This window comes from Peromyscus leucopus, chromosome X (assembly GCF_004664715.2).
Source record: "Peromyscus leucopus breed LL Stock chromosome X, UCI_PerLeu_2.1, whole genome shotgun sequence".
Lineage (NCBI taxonomy): Eukaryota > Metazoa > Chordata > Mammalia > Rodentia > Cricetidae > Peromyscus > Peromyscus leucopus.
The window spans coordinates 84,646,738-84,653,800 of NC_051083.1; positions in this window are offsets into that span (position 1 = coordinate 84,646,738).

The following is a 7,063-nucleotide window of genomic DNA, read 5'->3' on the forward strand; positions in this document are numbered from 1 at the left end:
GTGTCGTAGCTAACTTCATTTTTTCAGCTTAGATTTCAGTTGATATTAGTCATTCTAGCTACCTGTTTTCTCGTCAAGATGCCAACACTCCTTTTATTTTCCCCAGCATATACTCACTCCCCTGAACACACCTGGAAAGTGAAGAAAGGAAGAAAAAGAGGCTATATACATTTGAAGGACCTCGACATAAATATTTGAACAATTAGTCTTTCTTTGAGTTTTCCTTTTTGTACATTTCAAAACTTTTCCCTTTTAATGTGGAAATTCATATCTAGCTATGTGTTTCTAGGGCCGTAGGAGGTAGTGCAATATGAGAGACTTCTGGAAGGAAGGTCATTGGGGTGAAAAACAGCCAATATGAACATGGAGCACCCACTGGGGCAAAAGAGAATAATAAGATTTAATCAAATGGTTCCAAGTAAGTCAAAACAAGAAGAACAACCCAGGCAAATATATTTTCTTCATGCTTGATACCACTATGTGCATAAAAGAAGATACTATCACTACACAGAAAGAATACTACATGCCAACTTTTTGACACATAGCAGGATGACACTGCTTTCCCCCAGAGTTATTTCATGGCATTCCACTTCAAATATGTTATTTTCTCACACAAACATCACGCATTTACCTCTGGCAAACACCTTATTCTGACTTTAAAATCAAGAAAAGAATTCCAAATAGTCCATAACAACTCAATGGAAAATGATTATTTCCTGCTGATTGGTGCTTCGATTTTTATTTATAAGAATTTCAAAAGTTATCACTCAATTGATTATATAAAGAGTAAAAATCAGAAAGCCTTTCAGGGAAGTACATTGCACATAGAAAGAATTCAGTCTAGTGGTACTCTAGAGCTGCTGTAAAAGGTCTTATGGAACCTCATTAGTAAATTTTCAGGAATTTTACAAGCTGGCTAGCATTGTGTTAGAAGATTGAAATTCACCACAATGAGGCAGAAATTGGCAGATGCCACATATCAGGCAAATTGGGACCTTTTTTTTTTTTAAATCTCAGGAACCCGTTTTTAAACATTTACCTCTGAAGTACCAGATTCACTTAAATGTAAGACAATATAAATTTTTCTTGGATATTTCTTCTTCAGTTTTCCCATATCCCTATTTTTCTCCCTCCCCTAAGCTTTTCTTTTAATTTAAGCTCAAGTTTTTTTTTTTTTTTGCAAACAGACTTGCATGAAAACAATAGAAGCATTCCTGTGGAAGTAGTTGGCGGAAGGTTTACAATCCTCTGATCTCCTTTAGCCCTGTGAACTGCCAACCATACTGTTCTCTGGCAGCCCATTGCATGATTATTAAAAAAAAAAAAAAACTGATATAAAGGAAAGAACTGAGTTCTGGAAACAAAGACACAAACAGTTATAGTTCTATGTCATATACCTTTATTTTATAAAATAAGGGTTTTGAACAAAACAGCATTAAGCCTCCCCAACCATAAAATTATATATATATATATATAGGTTTTTCGAGACAGGGTTTCTCTGTGTAGCTTTGTGCCTTTCCTGGAACTCACTTGGTAGCCCAGGCTGGCCTCGAACTCACAGAGATCCACCTGCCTCTGCCTCCTGAGTGCTGGGATTAAAAACGTGCGCCACCACCGCCCGGCAAAATTTTATATTTTTATGATAAAAGATATGTGACTGTTTGGTGAAAATGCTTTTCAAGTATGACTTGACATTAATGATAAATTCTACTTCCAGTGAGCTCTGTCATCTGCTCTCATCTTTTAGAGAAATTATTTTTGTATTCAAATTAAGGCACTTTTACGTCATCCTTACAACTTGACTAACAAAAGCCATTATCTTGATGATCCATATACAAAAAATGTCTAATGTTTTTTTCTAACAGATATTCTCATTAAATTGGTAGCATATCTAGTTAAATGGGTCAAATTATCCTTCCTTTCCATCTATTTTTGTTTTCATTTTCAGTGTTTAATAAATTATTATTTACTTATGATTTTACTAGCATCTTGCTTTATAGTACTGGTTGAGGCCAAGACTGGCTACATAGCTCAGGCGAGGTTCTAATTTGGGGTACTTCTCTTATTTTATAGGCTCTCAAGTGCTGGGTTGTATTTTGAGATGGTACCTAGTAGGCTGACTGTGCTCCAAAATATAGCTCACTGTCCTTGAACTCAGGACTAGAGAAATCAAGTTGTTAATTGACCTGGAGGCTTCCTCCCTGCTGGCTACCTTTCATAGAACTGCATGTTGCTCTCCATGCTGATAGGAAAGGAAAGTCATTAATAGTTGTGCCCCTTTTGAACCCTGAAAGCTACCATAAAGATCTACTAGGTAAGACATGCCCATTGGTTTCAATACAATGAATGGAAGGCAGCTAACTGTCCAAGTTAGTTTTCCATTGCTGTAACAAAATACCACCAGTAAAGGCAACTTGGGAGAAAAAGGTTTTATTGCGCTTAAACTTCCACATCACAGTCCATCATTAAAGATGTCAGGGCAAAAACTCAGGGAACCTGGAAGCAAGAACTGATACAGAGACCATAGAGGAATACTGCTTAATGCCTTGCTATCTATCACCCTGATGGGCTGGGCCCTACCACACCAATCATTACCAAGGAAGTGCCTTAGGTTGACAAGATGGCTCAGAGGTCAAGAGCACTGATTGCTCTTCTAGAGGACAGGTTCTAGCACCTACATGACAACTCACAAACAGATCCAATGCCCTCTTCTGGTAGGCACCAGGCACCCATGCAATTAAAAAAGTTAAAGAAAATGTTCTACAGGCTTGTCTATGGACAATCTGATGGAATCATTGCCTCCACTGAGGTTCTTCTTCCCAAACAACCATAGCTTGTGTCAACTTGACAAAAATCTAATCAGGGCCGTAACCAATACAATAACTTCCTGAATGGATATAAGGCTCCTTTTACAATTTGAAACCTAGCCAAGGCCCTATGGGAGAACATACTATTATTGTGATAAAGCCTTCATCAGAGAAACTTTTGTTGTTATTGGTAAAATACGTATTTGCAGTGCTTCAAAATTCAGGGAATAAATGACTGTGGAGTTCTCACCCTAAATGGCCATGCATATCATATTCTCACCCCAAACACAGAGGCCATCTTGGAAAAGGGGGCAACATTGTTGTAAGAGCCAGCCAGAGTGAGATAACATTGGGAAACTACATTGTCTTCTGAGCTTGGCAGGACTGCTGCACTCATGAGCTTACAACAGCTGTGGTTGCCTTTGAAGACGAAGCCAGTCTACATTCCAGCTTGAATGTGGGAAGGGCACATGAGCCTCCACCCCTAACTGAGGAGCTATTGATAGGTGATGGCTGCTGGCTAGAAAAAACCTCAATTTCCTTTAGGAATATGGTACCTAGTAGGCTGACTGTGCTCCAAAATATGGCTCATTATACATACAGGCAACACTAACTGTACTCAGTGGGTTGTAAGTAAACAAAAAAAGAGAACATTAAGTTTGGAGGGGCTTATGGGAACACGTTATTCAGGAAGAAAAGGAGGGTAGGAGTGGAGGGGTGACTATAATTAAAATCCATTATATTAATGCATGAAAATTTCAAAGAATACATAAGAATGTTGTATTAAATAATTGATCCTATAGAAGCTAATCTGAAAGCAGCAGCATGTATGTTTTGTGTGAGGGTACAAATGTATTTAGGCATCCATTCATCCATCCATCCATCCATCCATCCATCCATCCATCCATTCATCTATCTATCCATCCACATTTGTATGTGTATAGTGGTTAAACCATAATTGTCCAAAGGAACTACTTTCAAAAGAAGAAAGACAATGTGTGTAGCCATCTTTTAATATATATATATATATATATATATATATATATATATATATATATAAATAACGTGGGCTAAACAAAAATATATATAGTTGTTCATCTTTAAAGGCATTAAAATTTTTAGAAATGAGTGAAAACAGCTATTGGTAATGATCTATTTTTCAGAACTAGAATAAATTGTTAAAATCTTGGTAGTTGCTATGGTCTAAATGTATATAAATCACTGAAGCTTATGTACTGAAGTCCTAATCCATAATGTGAAGGTATGAAGAGGAAGGAACCTCCAAGGAGTGGGTAGATCATTAGGGCAGAACTCTAATGATTGGGATTAGTTCCATCACAAAAGAGACCAAAAAAGAACTAGATAGAACCTTCTACCGTGCGGTAATAGTAAAAAGTCATTACAAGATAGTAAACATTTTCTAGATGTTAATCTGATGATGCCTTGATCATGAACTTACCAACTCCTAAATCTATAATAAATAAGTTTCTTTTTGTATACAAGCCACCCATTGTCTTGCATGTTGTAATAGAAGTCCAAACAGACTAGACAAAAAAAAATGACAGTATGCTTAAAGGTGATTGAAGAATTTTTAATGAAAATACTATTTTGGTTGTCTGGTAAGACTAAGGAAAACTCATAAAATAGGTATAACAATCAGGGCTAGTAACAGTAAGGATCTTTTATTATCTCCTTAGCTGACGGGACAGAAAGAGGGAAATAATGCCCAATCTGGAGATATGAGCCCTGTGATAAGGCTACCTGATCTGGGACTGTAATCTTTATAAGAGGGAGGCAGTCAGTCATTATTGAACATCATTAGGACATCATTATTAGAATAAATACCCTGACCCCTTTCTACTCATGCCTTTTAATCTCTTGTCAGTGTTACCAATGGTCCAAACTATTGGTGAAATTATTAAGGCCACTCCACATAGTTAAAAGGAAGATTTATTTAGTGGGTAACTTACAAATGAAGGGATAGGTAGATCGCGGGGTCTGGGGAAGGTGTATCACAGTCCAGCGATGTTCTCTGGAGCTCTGCTCAGTCAACCTCCACCGTTTAGGGTCCAGGAACAGAGAGCGCTCACCCATCCAGGTCTCGGGTCTCCAGATGCCTCCCCTGCCCCTGCCTCATAGGCATGACAGTTGCCAGAGTCTCAATGGGGGTTGGAACTTCCAGATCCAAGCTGGAATGGCTACCCACTACACCAAACCAAGCAAAAGACAAAGGGAAAGGAGGCTTATTGATTCTAACATAAAGCACACTTCTTGGTTTATAAACCAATACAAGATGAGATAAAAATGGTAGAAAAGAGGGTTAGGTTAAAAAAAAAAGTTACAGACCTATTCACTACTTTTTGCCTCCTGCAAAGTAAGAATAGCCTTTTACCTTTATCCATGCATTCCATCTGTGGTTATTTAACACTTCCTATCCATAAAATATCCTTCAGGTTACATTTTTTTTCCCAATGGTCAACATGTTAAAAAAGATTCTGTCCTAACTGGAAAGAAAACCAGTTAACAAAAATAGTAGTCCAAATGGCTTTAGATAATATTAAGTTATACTGCAAAGTAAAATGAAAAATCATGATAGAATGATCATAAGGATGCTCTTTAGCTATTCTAGGTAACTCAGCTACAGCCTGTCTGAGGTGGTGACAACTACCATAAAATCTTTTGTAGAACATAGTAATGGGTTTAGATTATAATCCAAATACAGGAGGAAGCTATTGAGAGTTTTAATCAAGGGAGTGATGTAATTTGATTTAGACTTTACAAAGAATAGTCTGGCTGCTGTGGAAGATGGACTTCAGTGTTTCCAGGGTGAAGTCTGAAAGACCAGTTAGGAGGTGACTGTAACACACAGAAAGAAAAAGACAATGGCTCGCACCAAGATGCTCTTCATAGATACAGTGGCATACAGGCACATCGGCAAAATGATGGGAGAGGGAGAGCTGAGAACACTTGATGGTGGATTTAAAGTGTGGTGAGTGACAAAAGGAGAGTCAGGGGAAACCGAGTTTCTGAGGTTTTCATCTGAAAAATATGTGGGATCATGGTGTCATTAAAAGAAATGAGAAGTCTGTGTGGGTGACACAAGTTGAAACAAAATGAATTGAAAGATTTCTTTTGCCAACTGTAAAACTGAATAGTAAGCATCCTGAGTTATTTAAAGGTCTCTTCTGGCCCTTCACCCAAACCCAAATAGGAGCAGCACTAATAACTGATAACTTAGTCCTTGCTACATGCCAGGCACTGCTACCAGAGCTGTTTGCACATCAACTCCTTAAAACTCACACCAATGTTGTGGGAAAGTAAGGAAAGTCAAGCTCAAGGAAGGCTATATAATTTCCTCTTGGTCACATAATTATTGAGGGTGGAGCTGGGGTTTGAACCCAAGCAACCTGGATCTGAAGTCTGCTGATGAAGCCCCTACACTGAAACACCTTCTTACCGAAGTTGAAGTATTTACATACTTCCTACAAAGGTGAGGTACTTACTTACAAGAAAAAATTAAACATCGGAATCCTCATGTATAAGAAAAACAAGAGTTTAAAATCAAGTTGAGGACTATGACATATAGCTCCATTTAATTTTTTTAGTATGACTTTAGGCCTCAGAGTTGCTTAGGTGTAAAATGTAGAAGTTTTTCAGGCTAGCATTGTGTTTACTTTGCTGGTAATAGTTCTGAGAAAAACATTTTAGGGTTCTGGTAAATGTGTTTCAAACATACTGCTTCTGTCATTACATAGTCTTTTAATATGCAACTTTACTGAGATGGCTGGAATTGAGGGACGATTAGGAAGTAGTGTGGAAACCCAGGGCAATGGAAACTTCCTAGAATCTGTGGAGGTGATCCTTATGAGGACTTTTAGTCATGGAGGACATGGAATCTGATCTGGTCATCTTGTGTAGCCAGGCAAGGTTTCCAGTGGTAGACTTTGGTTGCATTCAGTAGAGTTTTTGGTGGGGGTGGGGGTGAGTTTTCCCATGGAGATCCCCAGACAACCAAGGCTGATACTAGGACAGAGGGTAGCTCTCCACAAACTGACTGTGGGGCCTCCATTGCTGAGGACAACATCTACACAGCTTATTGAACAGAGACAGGTCAAGCTGGTTACTGCATGTAGCCTTCACCCTTACATTCTAGTCTCTTTGGCATAGGAAGGTACTCTGTAGCATTGTGAAACAGTAACCTGAATATCAACCTAGCCACAAAACCTTCAACATACAGTCTGTCCTGCTGCAAGATG